General features: G+C 46.3%; 1 protein-coding gene across 3 annotated transcripts in view; it reads left to right on the forward strand.

Annotated features, from left to right (window-relative positions):
- GSE1 (Gse1 coiled-coil protein) overlaps positions 1-15,118 on the forward strand; it is a 367,574-nt gene that overhangs the window by 96,549 nt on the left and 255,907 nt on the right. The gene's annotated exons all lie outside the window — the stretch shown is intronic.

A 15,118-nucleotide genomic window follows, 5' to 3' on the forward strand; every position in this document is an offset into this window, starting at 1 on the left:
AGGGCCTATTACTACCCTTCAGGTGCTTCGGAGGAAAGGAGGATCTGGCAAGAGCCAAGATTGTCTGGTTGCAGCATTGCTTGCCCTGTAGGCAGAACGCCATGTCTACCTGCTCCTGTCCTGGCAAATGCAAGAGCACATTTTCCCAGAGGTGTCCATTAAAACCTATTCTTAGCTATCTTAGCAACTTTGCCTGTTTTACCTTGGCAGCTTTGAGTCTTTGTGGATCATGGTGTGCTGAATTATTCAGTTTTGAAAGGCAAGATGGTTGTGGGTGAAAAATACTTGCAGGGAGTGATGATGGAAAGTGGCGTAGCTAAGCCACCTAGTAGCCAGGGGCACAAAAATTTTTAACACCCCCTGTGTCAAATTAACCCCCCCCCCGTTAAGACCACTGGGGTGTTTAACACACACACACACACACCACTGTGTTTGGGAGGTAACCTGAGGCCTGGGGAAGTTTTCACAAAAACCAGAAGTGCCTTTCGAAGGCCTCTGGTAGGCCTTCTGAGGCTTGGGGAGGTCACATGTGGCCTCGCTGAACCTCAGAAGGCTGCTTGTTCACCTCAGGTCTACCTTCTGGGTTCAGGTTGGTACACCTTCAAGGGGTGGTACCTGGGGCAATGTACCTCCCTGGTACCGCTTAGCTGCAACACTGGGTTGGGGTGGTGGAGAAGTAACGCTTCTATAGACCTGTGAGATCTCTTGGTTGCATACCACTATAGGGTCCTCCAGATCAGGTCCTCAGTAATGCATCTCTTTGCTAGTGGGCTGACATTGTGTGGGTTATGGGCATGTGCAACTAGCCAAGAGGCAACAAATTCTTGCAGTGCCTAATAGCACAAATGCTAGAATGAAGTGGGTCCAAAGCCTCTTCTGTTAATGCACAAACTATCATTCCTATCTGTCCACCACTTTTCTATGAGTCCCAAGGCCCAGTTGTACATTACGAAGGTCAAACCTGTGTTTGCCATGGAGGACACCTCAACAGAGATCTGCATTCAATTATAGCTCCCTAGCACGCCAGTATGATGCATGTGTTTGCAGACATGGTTGTCGCATACACATTACTTGTTTAGGTATACATGTGACACAGACATGCCCCTCAGAATTTGATGTTTGAAGAGGCCTCTTTTCCTAGTCCTTATTTTAGAGACCCTGGGCACAATCCTAACCCCTTATGTCAATGCTTTCCAGCACTGGCAAAGCAGTGCCAATGGGACGTGTGCTGCATCCTGCAGTTGGGTGTCACTCACAGAGGCCTCCTCGAAGTAAGGGAATGTTTGTTCCCTTACCTCTGAGTTGCATTGCCCTTATGTCAGTGCTGAAAAGCACTGACATAAGGGGTTAGGATTGCGCACCCTCCCTAAAATCTAAATCACAATTCAGCAACCAGTGCACACACATTCTGAAATGTTTGAGCCAGGAACAAATTGAACAGAGGATATATCTGTTGCAATTCGTTTTTGTTTGCTTTTTAACCTGAAATGAACCATAAGAACATAAGCAGAGCTCTGGTGCATCAGGCCAAAGGCCTACTTAGCCCGCTCAGCATCCTGTTCCCCACACTAAGCAACCAGCTATCTCCAGAAAACTCATAAGCAGGGTATGACGTTACCACATGCTTGCTCCTCACCCCTGAGTGTTTAGTGTTCAGTGATAAACTGCATCTGAACACAGAGATGCCATATAGTTATCCCAGCAAGTAGCCACTGCCCTACCTATCCTAGATGCCTGCTGCAATTCTCCTCCGATCCAATGGATTTGTCTGTCTTTGTTTAGCTTCTAGAGCTCCTCCACTCACAAGTTCTCCATACAACCTGCAATCCAGAAGTGAGCTATGAAGCTGTGTATCCTCCAGCCCCCCCCCCCCCATAATGTTTACATTCACACTTGGAAAAATCCACATTCTGTTATACTATATTGTACTGTGCTACTGGCGGAGTAGCAGAGTAGATTGGGATGGAGGAGAATCCTTTGATGGAAGGGGACAGCCAGGAAGTGACTGTGTGTCTGTCTGGCTTGCAAAGACCATGGTGGTGGCTGAAGGGAAGCCAGCTCAGCTGGCCCAGCTGCTCTGCATGCTGCAAGGCTGAGGGGGTCTTTTTGCATATCAATACATGGCTCCTTGCAATGGTTCTTCCCCTCCCTGCTTTTCACTCCATCCCCACCAGGGAGTTATTCAGAAAGCCAATTACCTCATTGCTTCTCCCTCTGTATTGGCGCCTTGAAAGGAAAGACCATAAGCCCAGGAGCCAGAAGCAGAAGGCGCCTGATTGGCACTTGGGGGGGGGGGGAGAATGCACCAGACATGTGACCTGTTTATGTCACAGTATACGAGGGGACAGAAACCCCAGAGTCTTTTTGCTAGTGGGCGGCTGGGTACACATGAGGCCTCTTGTGCGTAGCTCTCAGGAAGATGCTTTCTCCAGGGGTCTTGCTTCATTAGAAAAAAAAAATACTAGGTTTTTTTTTGCCATCGGGGTCACCGTTTCTCTTGAAATAGAAGGAAGGCAAGAAGGAGATTCACAGCAAGGTTCAAAAACCCTCTTGGATATATTCAAGATGAACAGTGCTGTTGCAGACCTCAAAAGCAAACTCCATTGAGCTGAACCTAGAAATTACACTTTGGCATTTGGAAATTGCATTTGTTGTCCTGGCTTTTTATACCCTGTCATAGCTATAACAGGGTCATCCACAGAGGGCAGCCGTCCCCATCTGGTGTTTTGCTTTGCTTTTTCAGCCAACAGTTTTGTGCCTTTGGTGTGCACGCATATGAAACTGCTTTGTCCAGAGACATCTAGCCAAGCACAGTCCGCTCTGTCTGGCAATGCTCGCCAAGGTCTCAGTTCTTTTCTAAGCCCTGCACCAAGAGGTCTTTTTAGAGATGGAACCTGGAACCTTCTGCATGCAAAGCATGGGCGACACTCCCAAGCTTTACAAGCTAGTTCTCACCTCTGGCCTAAAATGTCATTAACGTACATATTTATTTTAAAACCTGTTTACCCCACCTCTCCCCTCAATTTAAGAGGCACCCAAAAGTGGCTTGCAATATAAAGAACATATTATAATCGTAGAAACAACAAGAACCAGCATCACAACCAAATCAATATGTATGCATAGACAGACTCTGGTGTATGTTTAGTCTACAGAAGAGAAATCTGAGTATGTATTCCATAGGGCAGGACTAGAACCAGTGGGTTGAAGCTGTGAGGCAGGAGATTCAGGTTAGATAGGAAATCTTTCCTAACTGTAAGAACAGCTTGACACTGGAACAGTCTACCTCATGCTGGAGTAGGCTGTTCCTTGTTGGAGGTTTTCAAGCCAAGGCTGGACAACTAACTGTCAGAGGGATGCTGTAGCAGTTGCCTGCACAGAACAGGGACTTGAATTAGGTGACCTCCAAGATCCTTTCCAAGTATAACACTCTGTGATTCTATATCTGGAGAGATAAATGCAGTTATGATGCAGAATGGAACAGCAGACAGAACCAACCTCAACTCAGGAGGGAAGGAGTTCACAACTGTGATGCCAGCATGGAGAAGCTCCTCTCTCACGTTGCTGCCTGTCTCACTTTAGAAGGCAATAGAACCTGCAAGAGGGGTCTCCTTGGCTGAACTTAAAATATGGCCCATTTGGTATGGTGGGAGGAGAACCTCTAAGCCATTAAAGGCTTCAAGGTCAACACCAGCACCTTGAATTGTGCCCAGAAAGCCAGTGCGTTGTGACAGGGTCACTACATGTGCAGTCACATTCTTCACTAGTTGTAGCTTTGGGATGGTCTTCATAGGCAGCCCTACATAAAGGCTGTTACAGTAGTCCTATCTAGATAAATGGATCACCGTGATTAGGTCGTAATGATTTATAATGGTAGCCAGTGTTGTGAGCCGGTCTCAGATAGTGATGCCCTGATATAGGGTACCCCTTCCCCTCTTTCCCTAAATGACTCCTCCAGTGTCCCACCAGCCCCTTGTGCTGTGAATGAGAAGGGAGACAATTGTTTTTGAGGAATGGGTAGTGAGGGTGGTGACTAGATGCTCTCAGTGGGTACAGGGAGGAGGGCTGGACGTACATTCAAGGGTGATAGGGGTCCCTAGTGAGGGCCTCCCAAGTGTGCAGCTGGCAGTGCTCCATTGGTGTATTTATATCTCTGCCCATGACCACAGATCTCTGGTCTAGGCCTGTGGTAGCCTGCATAAAAACTTTCTTCTGTTCTCCAGGTTGAGCAATTGTTTTCCAGTCTTAAGAGCCTTAAGCACTCAATAATCTTATCCCCAGGAGGTATGTGTCACCCAGCCACCAAATCCTGAGCGTTGGTACCCAGTTGGCATGGTTCCAGTTGGGAGGGGTCCATTGGTGAAAAATTCCAGGGCCCAACACAGGTTTGAAAGGCACCGCTCTGCGTGGGCACCGCTTCCCAGCTTGTCTTTGTTCTATGTGTGCTCCTGTCCTCTGGAAGCAAGCTGAGTCATGCCTGTCCCTTGATGCTTGACTGCCCCATGGCAAGTGGCACGCCCTGAGAAAGAACTGGCAGAACTTCCCAGGGAAAGTGAGGCACTCAGGAGACACTTGGAGGCCATATTGAAGGGCTCTTGGAAGTCCTTGACACACTCACCCTGCCTGAGCTATCACCTGTCTGGTGCACCTCAGCTGTGTATCAAATGGTGTTTGGTTAAGTCAATCCCACCCACCCAGTTTCTGAGAGGCCAGCACAGCCTTAAGTGCCCTGCAGATCTGGAGGGCAGGGATGCACATGAATCTAGTCCCTGAGAAGCAATATGTGCATCTCTTGTTTCTTGCTCCTTTACACTTCCTTGCCATTCAGAGCATGACTGTATGACAGGAGAGCATTAGGTTTTAAAAAACATTTCTTCTGGGGTTTGTGCAAAGTTTGAACATTCACGCAGGCTTACTTTTCTTTAAAGTTGTTGAAAACCAGCTTTTGGGGGGGTCCCCTCTGGGTAGTGGTAGGTTTTTTGGGTGGGATTTTTTTGTTGGGACTGTGAGGCAATGGGAAAGGGTTTGGTGTTGTTACCTGCATGATGGGTTCCTGATCATCCCAATGTTATTTTGTTTCAAAAAGACAGAAGCAGAAATGACAAATTTAGCATCACATATGATTTGACTGTAAACAGCACTATGTTGTTACCGGAGAAAAAAGACCCACCTATCCCAGTATGGTGCTTCTTTCAGATACCTCTGGGAAGTTCACAAGCATGGCAAGAAGGCACCAACTCTCTCTTGTTATTTGTCCCCACTATTATCAAGTACTCAGGGGAACACTACCTCTTAACATGGAAACTCCACTAAGCCAGCATATCAATAGTCCTGTTAGTCTCCATCAATTGTTTTAATTTGCTCTTTGAAACCATCTGAGCTAGTGGCCCTACCATGTCCTGAGGCACTGAATTCTATGCATTAATATTGTATTGTGTGCAATAACAATGCTCAGGATTTGGGGTTCTGCCAGTACAACCCTTTACCCACCATCCTTAGAGTGGTGGGAGCAGGTTACAAGAAAGATATCTCACACACGCTCCCTTCTATTATGCCAAGAGACAGGGACAGGAGTGCTGGTCCCTTTCGTCAGGATATGGGCTGTAATACGGTAAGTCCTTGCCTTTGCTGGGAGCCTGCCCTTTAAACTGAGTTGCATTGACACAGTTGCATTCTCAATCAGCAGTTCTATAAGTGTGCAATTGATCTCCATTCCAGTTATGCCTTTTATTGTTTAAAAACCCACTTACCCCATGTAAATAATTAACAGGCAGTATCTTTAGTCTACCCTGGATTGAAGCTGACACTTTCCTCTGGAGGACCCCTGGCAGGGACAGGGAGATATGAACAGGTCAGCCAGCTCTCCCTCTAAAAGCAGCCATTTTCAACCACTGTGCCGTGGCACACTGGTGTGCTGCGAATGGTCCCCAGGTGTGCCACAGGAATTTGGGAGAGGGTCATTTATTAATAGGACCATTAGGGGATGTGAGCCCCCATTGACAGCACAGTGTGCCTTGTCAATTGTCAAAAAGCTGATGGTGTGCCTTGCCAGTGTGCTGCGAGAGGAAAAAGGTTGAAAATCACTGGTCTAAAGCATTGCCAGTGTCAGGACTTGCTCAAGAAACCAGACTGGCTGACAGCTCCTTTTTTCCATGTGTTAATAGTAGTATGAGATGCACTCCCTAAAGGATCTTTTGTCTTTTTGACTCATGGCTTGCAAGCAAATAAATGGGCCATCAGCTGACCTGACACCTCCCCCCCCAAGTGCTTTCAGAGGAAGTGAAGTTGCTGGATGCTCAGTAGCCAGTCACCTTCTGGAATTCTTTGACTTTAGCAATCTAGAATTTAAGCTCTGGGTTCCTGTTTTTGCATGCAAATGATAGTTGACCCTCTGTACCATAAGAGAAGAGGGGGGAAGAGAAGCTACCTTTCTACCTCCTTCAAGCTTTGTTCCCACTTGTGCTCTATCAGAAGTGCTGCCCCCCTCCCGCACTCTCAGCTTCTTCGGTCATAAACACGCGTGCACACGCTGCCCTGCGAAAGTGCCAGGGGGTAGTGGATAACAAGTTAGTGCCCAGATCACTTGGCTCAGCTCTAATTGGTTGTGAGACTTTGAGGACATGGTCAGGGGCTCTGAAGCACTCCTCTTCCATGAGGGGATGGAGAGATGCTTTATCGGGCTGGACAGATCCTTCTTAATTGAGCAGATATTTTGCATTTGCAAACAGATGGCTCCTTTGCATCAATTATTTCTTATCTTTGTAACCAGGAATGATTTTCTGACAGATAGCAAGGAAGTGGGGAGGGGGAATGAGGAGAATAAAAAGGAGAAACTGTGCACATAACAGCTTCCCTCCACTCCCCCCCCCACATGTTGCCTTTGTGTTCTTCAAACTGCCATGCCCCCATACACAAGGACTTTGTCTCTTTCCAGTTCCATGTGGCAGGACCATCAAAGCCGAGTAAGTTCCATTGGCAATATGATGACCCCTGGCTTCATTCCTGGAGTGAGCATCTGATTTTTTTTTTTTTTAAACTTGGGGCAAAGGCAAAGGGTGGCTTGGGGGGTGAGGGGGTGGTTTGTACAGCTGATGTTTAGCTACAGTGGGTGTAAGGAAATATTTGTTACCCAGTTCCCCAGTCACATGGAAAAAGATGGTGAAGCCTGATTCTCAACCTTCCTGCCCCAAACCAAAAGGCTGGGCCTTCTCTTGGCTTCAGACAACCAAGGAGCAAGAACAGATCCTGTTGGCCATCAGGAAAAGACAGCTCTCAAAGCATCCATGGCCAATATCTGCCCAACCTTCTTTGGAAAACCTTTAACCCATTTCTGTCCAGCCTGCAGGTGTACATTTTTGATCCTTGTTGCGTATATGCAATGTTGGGCAGAAATGGCTTAAGGCAGCACCTTCTGGTGTGTACTGCAAATACTTTTACTCATTGTAATATGTTCATTACAATGTTTAAGCTTCTTTGGCCATAGATTGGGATTTTGTGGTGTCCTGTGCACTACCCTGCACATGGTGAATATACTAGAGACCTGCAGCTAAAAGACTTGTCTTGTTAGTTCACAGCAATACTTTAGAGTAAATTAACACACCTGTTTTGGCTCCCTGGCCCACGGCACGCACATTCTCCAAAGCTTCTTAGCCTGAACATATTCTTTCTGGGTGTTCATAGAGATTTCTTTCACTATACCTGTATGAATTGCTTTTCCCCAACCCAGGGCCCAATCCTATCCAATTTTCCAGCACCGGTGCAGTTGCAATGTAGCCCCAAGGTAAAGGAACAAATGTTCCCATACCTTAAGGAAACCTTTGTGACTACTGCCCCACCACAAGATGCAGTGCATGCTCCATGGGCACAGCTGCACTGGCACTGGAAAATTGGATAGGATTGGGCCCCCAGTCTACACCGTTCACTCAGCATTCACTCACCGTTGTCTTGTTTTTCAGCCTCTCTTTTCTTTGTTCTTCCTTCACTCTCCCCCGATTTGTCCCATTCAGTTTTCCTAGCCCTTGGCCTCCCTGCCTTCCCATCACTGTGTGCTCCCCCACCAATAGTGTATAGCTTCCCCTATTCAGAGACCTGTGTTAAAAATGCATTCCGTCCAATCTGACCTGCTGTGTTTGCCAACAATATTATTTTGCTGACATCTTGAGCAGTTTGAATATTTGTGAATATTCCATGGCATCCCTTGCAAGATCAGGCAGTGGAAGGCCTGCAGATGACAGCTGGCTCAAAGCCAGCAACAAGCAATTGGATCTGCTTGCTCTCCTCTTGCTGGTGTCTCACTTCCTCTCCCACTATTTCTCATCAGGCATTGCCTTCCCCAGGGTATCTGCTGGCCTGATGTATGCAGCCAGAAAGCATGATGTCTTCAGATCACGAGCAATTACCAAGTCTGCACTGCATCAAATGCAGCTTAAGTGGAGAACAGACCTGGGCCACACACCCTGGTTTGCATGCTTTGATGGGGACGAACTGAATGCATCCAAGAGCATTTTTGTTGTTTTTTCCCTCACGAATCAAGGAAAATTCTAATCCTTGGGCTTGCTGAAACAGGTCTGCTGAGTTGAGGTGCAGCAATCCAGACTGAGTTTTCCGGCATTCTGACTGGGGGTGGAAGCAGAGAAAGGTCCTTGCTCTTTCCTGATCTTAGTAAACAGATTGGCAGTGGTCCTAGAGCAGGGCAGAAAAACTGGATTGGATTTTTGCCTGGAATGAGAATCACTTTGCAGAGACTGTGTTTTGCCCAGTCTTTCTAGCACAGAGATGCAGCATAGATTTTGGGATGGGAGAAACTGCATCTGTTGAATTTCCATGTGCCTCACAGCTTTTAAAATGCACAGAAACTTTTATAGAAAAAAAAATGGTGGCAACTGGAGGCCCACAAATATTGGCAGCACTGGCATATGCCACTTCCTATTCCTCCTCCTGGACTTGAAAGCCCAACATGAGGCTTCTCCGACTTGCTCCAGCAATTTCACTGGTGCAGATCCAAGTAGCCCCATTGTGTAGGCAGGGGCTGTACATGGGATAAGGGAACAAATGTTCGGTTACCCTCAGGAAACCTCCAGCCTGATCCTTTCCAGCTTTGGATACAGTGTGGGCCGTGCAGCCCTGCTGCGCCAGCATCCACAAAGGAATTTTGGTTCTCCCTATCCCTACTTGAAAATTCAGCTCTATTCAATTCCATGGGACTTTCTTTAGAGAAAATATGCTTAGCATGGGAGTGTTTGTGCTTGCCCCTTCTGTACCTCTCCCCCAATATCACTGCCCTTGCTTCCACCTAAAACATTTATACAGCCTTGCATAAATGTTTCTTTATGTTTCTTTGCTGCTTCTTTCTTTTTTCCAAATGGCTGGTTTTTCAGTGTGTCTGGAATGCTGAAGTCCCATCCCCCATCCCCCCCCAATGATGGAAAACAAAGGAGCCTCCACATTTAATTAATCCTTGATCAGAGTCTAATATACATTTAATTGCTCGCTGATTACATATTGCCAGGTGCTCTGTCCTTTAGTGGGCCAGTGGCATTAATATGTAATCATGGTTCCCACCACAGCAGGTCTTCTTCATTTGAGTGTCCTAAGGACCACCTTCTTAATTAACCTCTGCCCACCCCCAGGGTACAGCTCCCCCCTGGGGTGTGTGTGTGTGTGTGTGTGCGCGCGCTCATCTAGCAGAGATATGGGTAGTTGCTGGAGGAAAGATGGAGACTGCTCCAGCTGTATTTGAAGAGCTTGGGGAACCAGATGTGGAGAGGCAAAGGAAATAAGTTGTGGGCCATTGGTTGGATCTGGCCCACAGGCCACCATTGAAGCCTTGTGCATTAGAGGAGTTAATAAGAATGTAAAAGCTTTCCTGGATCAGACCACAGACCCACCTGGTCCAGCATAATCTTTCCCACAGTGGCCAAACAGACGTCTTAGAAAGCCCATTAGCAGGTCTTGAAACTTGTAACCTTCCCCCAGCTATTGCTCCCCCACAACTGGTTTTCTGAGCCTGACTGCCTCTGTAGGTGGAGATTCTATTATCAACTCTTCATAACTAATACCTGTAGATATACCTCCTTCTTGCATCTGAGGACAGTCCTGCTGGATTAGAGCACAGGGTCATCTATAGTGGCCAGCCAGTTACCTCTGGGAAGCCTACAAGCAGGATATGACAGCTGCTGACACAATAAGCCCATAGGACATAGGACACTTTGCACGGTTAGGTCACAGCACTGCTTTCATTTTTAATAGCATGACCTTGTTGCAATCAGAATGCCACCCACTCTGGACCTGATTAACCATAGCCTGAATCACCATTGACTCCCTGATTGCATATTTACACACCTGGCACATGTTATAGCGTTGATAACTCCTCAAGCAATCCTCCTCCTTACTTTTGCAACCTGCCCAGGGAGACACCTCACTCCCAGCGTTGCAGCAATGCTCTTCTCTGCCTTAAGCCAGAGGCAAACATTTCCACAAGGTTAGATGGCCCCCTTAGAGACTAATGTGCAATACAGGACAGGGCATGTTTGTATGCATGTCATTGTGCAGTTTGGAGGTTCCTCTCTTTCCTTCCTGCTGAACACTGCAACTCACTCATTTCCTTGGCAGTGGAATATCTCCCAAATTCTACCTAAAATGAGCTTCTGACACCTCCAGCTGGCAAAGCTATTACTACTTTTTCCAAGGGAGGGACTTAGAGACAAAGATTGAAGTACCTTAGTTCATACAGGTAGGGATGAGTAAATCCTGCACCAAGAACAGCTTAACTGTCTTTGACCTGTAGAATTTATGCAAATTAAGAATATTTGCATATATGTGCTTACTTTGCATAATGAATTTTGTTCCTGCTCATCAGGACAGGCAACTATGCAGGACCCTGTCTGATTCCTGGAAATCAGATTCAATCCCCCACCTCCCCAGCCATTGCCTCAAGTGTCCCCAGGTATCCCCTGAGCCACTGTTTCTCAAACTGTGGGTCGGGACTCATTAGGTGGGTCGTGAGCCAATTTCAGGTGGGTCCCCATTAATTTCAGTGTTCTGTTTTTAGTATATTAGACTTGATGCCAACATGGTATGTGACTGCATTTGGGGAGATCTGTCTTTTTAACAGGCAACATATATGCATTTAACATGGGCTTACTCCTGGCTTAAATGTGGACAGGATTGCAGCCTAGGATTGTTAAAAAATTTTCCTGCTTGATGATGTAACTTCTGGCCATGACATCATTTCCAGGTTAATGACATCACTTCTGGTGGGTCCCAACAGGTTGTCATTCTAAAAAGTGGGCCCTGGGCTAAAAAGTTTGAGAACTACTGCCCAAAGTGCTTTCAGACCTTCAGGAAAAGAAAATAATAAGTAGATGGTCCCAGATAGCTGGGATCACCCCTAACAAAGAATTGCACAGTCTGTGTAGGCTTTTCAGCAAATAGGAGGTCACAGCTGCAACTCATGCTGGAACATTTAATAAGGCCAGGTAGCCAACCAAAACAAAGTCAAGCTGATTGAGACTAAACATATCACCCTCATAATGCTGCGATATGAACCAACTGTCAGTTAGGCTGCAATCCTAGCCACACTTACCTGGGAGTAAGCCCCAGTGACAACAATGGGACGTACTTCCAAGTAGACATGCATAGGATTGAGCTCTTAGAGTCACCACCAGCCATAGAGCAGATGATGTGCTGTCAATGTGCTTCATGAACCTGTGAAGTCAGACCGTTGGTCCATCCGACTCAATATTGTCTACTCTGATGGCAGCAGCCTCTAGGGTTTCAAATTTCCTTCCCAGTTTTACCAAGAGATGCTGCCAGTTATCGGTGGGCCCATCTGCATGCCCAGCAGGTGCTTTACCACTGCGCTATTGTCCTTTCCATCTTGGGAGCATCACTGTTGGCAACCAAGTGTCACCTTCTGTCTGACTGATCACTGTTGACAACTGGCTCGATGGACCAGCAGGGCAGTTTGAGTTCTTATTCAGAGCAGTAAAGGGTCCAATTGGTTTATGCAACACAACATTCAAGCTGCCTTCGACTGAGTCGAGATCATTGGCTCATCTAGCTCAGTACTGTCAGCTCTACCTGACAGCAGCTTTCCAAGATCTTGGGCAGAAGGGATTCAAGCACCTGATCCCTTTTAACTGAAAATTCTCTAGGAAGTGAACCTGAAAACTTCTGCATGTAAATCATGTGCTGTACTGCTGAGCTTTCATCCCTTCCTTGAATTCTCACTAACCCTGAAACCATTTTGCCACCAAACCACACATGTGAATGGCCAGGACTATGATTGGAAGGGCATAGGGAGAGATCAGTTACTAAACTGGACTGGGTCTGGTCAGTGTCTAGAAAGAAGACTGCCTAGGATCGTGGTTCTCCAACTTAGGGAGAGTTTTATTCCCTAAGTAAATCTTTACGGGGGGAGGGGCCAGGGCAGCGATCAATCCCCAGGATCACATTGCTAAGGGAGGTGAGGGGGGAGTGCTTTCATATATGGTGGGCTTCAGCAAGCAGCAGGAGTTGCGGGGAGCCCCAAGCAGCCCTCCGCAGGGCTCCTTTGGAATGTTGACAAACAGGGCATGCAAACCACTTCCTGGTTGCAACATGAAACTGGAAGTAGTTTGCATGTGCTGTTTGTCAACATTCTAAGCCTTGGGGAGCCCTGTGGAGGGCTGTGTGGGGCTCTCCGCAACTCCTGCTACTTGCTGAAGCCCACTATAAGTGAAAGCACCCGCGACTCCCCTTTGCTATACATTCCTGAGGATTGCATCATTACCTCCCCCTTCCCGCACCCCTTAAAAGGATGGAGGAAGCTTCATACAAGCTGGTGGGTTGCGACCCACCAGTTTGAGAACCACTGGCCTGGGAAATCAATATACAGTATGTCACTTTGAGTTCCATCCAGAAAAAAAAAAAAAGGCTGGCCATACATGCAATAAGCGATACCACTTGCTTTTCAATTAAACTAGAAGCTGGTACATTTTTCTTCCTCCTCCTCCAAAGACAGGCAGCAATCAGCTCCGTCAAGCGGGAAGAGTCACTTTCTATTAATAATTGCACAAGAGAAAAGAAGGCTGTGAACTACACCCAAATCTTCCTTAATAAGCCCTGGGGAAACCACAGGATCACCAGGATGCCTTTTCAGTTCCCAGGCCAAGGTGCACCCCCCAGGTGGGCTGCATGCCTGGGCAGCTGGGTGGAACATTGCCTGTTGGGATCCAGTAAGTGTTATCATTTGAGGGCCTGGGGATTTGTTGAGCGCCAGTGGTTTGCATGGGACATTACCATATGGACCCCATAAATTAAACCGGTGCAGGAAACAAATGGTAGATTTATATGCCTTTGCTCATATGTGTGCCTCATTGAACCTAAGAGCTCTGGCGGAGTCCATGCACATCCATCTTACTTAGCTGCTCTGGGTTTAGAGGACTAATCCTTAAAAAAATTGGATCAACATACAAATCCTTTCTACATGTCAACCCACGGCCTGTGCGCTCATAAATTGAAGCAGGGAGGAGAGACTTCCTTCTCTTGACCTATGTGGCTCCGCTGCATGGGCCTATTCTGCTCAATCACTAGGTTTGCTTTCAGGTCCTTTGTCCTCCACCTTCCTCCCACCAAGGGCTCATCTGTATGATTTTTGGGGTTCCCACAAAGAATGTGTCGGTGCTGGAGCAGTAAATAATTTCTACAACTTGAGGTGCCTTGGGCTTAAGCTTTCCTGCACTTTCTCTGTCCCATCCATCCATGTCCCGTCCCCCCGCCATTGGCCAGGCAGCAGACTTAAATTGATTAAACATTATCTCAGTCACATTTAGATTCATTTGTATTTATATGGTTTACTTTCTAATGCAAAATGTTCATAATATCAGTGATCCCATTTCTCTACGATTGACTCAGGAATCCTTAAAAGATGTGCTGGATTGTTGATGGTAGCTTATTTTCTATAAAAACTGCAGCTGACAGGCATCCCCTGAAGAGGCATTCCTCCTTCTCTCCCACACAGGAGGAATACCTCTTCTGACATGATACTGTGCTGTATGACACTTTCATGATAATCTGAAACAACTGTAAATGCTTTCTTTAGAACTTTCTTCATATGCAGATTTATTCTAGTTTGATCAACTGGTTTCATTGATTAATCCAATAACTAATGCAGTTAAGATTTCTGGTTTTTAAAAATTTTATTAGTGCCAAAATTAACAACAATCCAATTACAGTGCAAAAGTGCCCCACTTAACGACGGGGATACGTTCTCCAATTCCTGTTGTTATGTGATTAGGTTGTTAAGCGAACATTCAGCACGATCTAGTGCCTTTGATGTGTAAACAGACGCTCCCTATCAGACACTCGCTGGCTGCACAGGCTACGAAAGATAGATTGCCTCTTCTTTGCATTAAGGGCCTCTTTGCTGTGTAAACAGACACTGCTGCAGGCTAAGGGGAGTCCTGGCTGCCTCATTAAGAGCCTTTGTTGTGATTTGACCACCGTCATATATACGGTCCGTTGTTAAGCAGAAGGTTGTTAAGCGGTGGACGCTTAACAAAAAACTCCTCCATAATATATATCTTTAGCACCAATATTCAAAGTATTAACAGAATAATAAGATTATATCAGATTGACAAAGGTTTCATTAATCAAGTGACAAATATCACAATTCTGTATGTTGAGGTGTCAGGAAGAGAAAAAACCCAAGTTTCAGGAAGAGAAAAAGCAGAATTCTGTAATCAACAGTTAAGCAAATGTGCTCAGTTTCTCTCTTTTGAATATTGTACTTTATTCTTCTGTTTTTACTATTCTGTATAGTTGAGACTGCTTTGGTTTATTGCGGGCAAAGTGTGCAAGGAGCTATGGGGGGCAGTGAAGTCCCATTCCCTCTGATCCTCAGAAATCCTGCTCTGTTTCTGAGATTTTATTAGATACTACCCACAGACTTCCCAGCTTATCTTTATAATTGTAAATGCTAGAAACTTACTTAAACAAACAACAAATTCTCAAGTATCTGCCCTGCCCAGTGCCACACTATACAGTTTTTCCATGCCTGCGTAGAATTGCAGCACACAGTGACAAACATACACACACCCTGAAAGCTCATCCTGGAAAGGATACAACTGCAAGACTCCAA

The sequence above is a fragment of the Tiliqua scincoides genome, chromosome 9 (assembly GCF_035046505.1).
Source record: "Tiliqua scincoides isolate rTilSci1 chromosome 9, rTilSci1.hap2, whole genome shotgun sequence".
In the NCBI taxonomy this organism is placed as follows: domain Eukaryota; kingdom Metazoa; phylum Chordata; class Lepidosauria; order Squamata; family Scincidae; genus Tiliqua; species Tiliqua scincoides.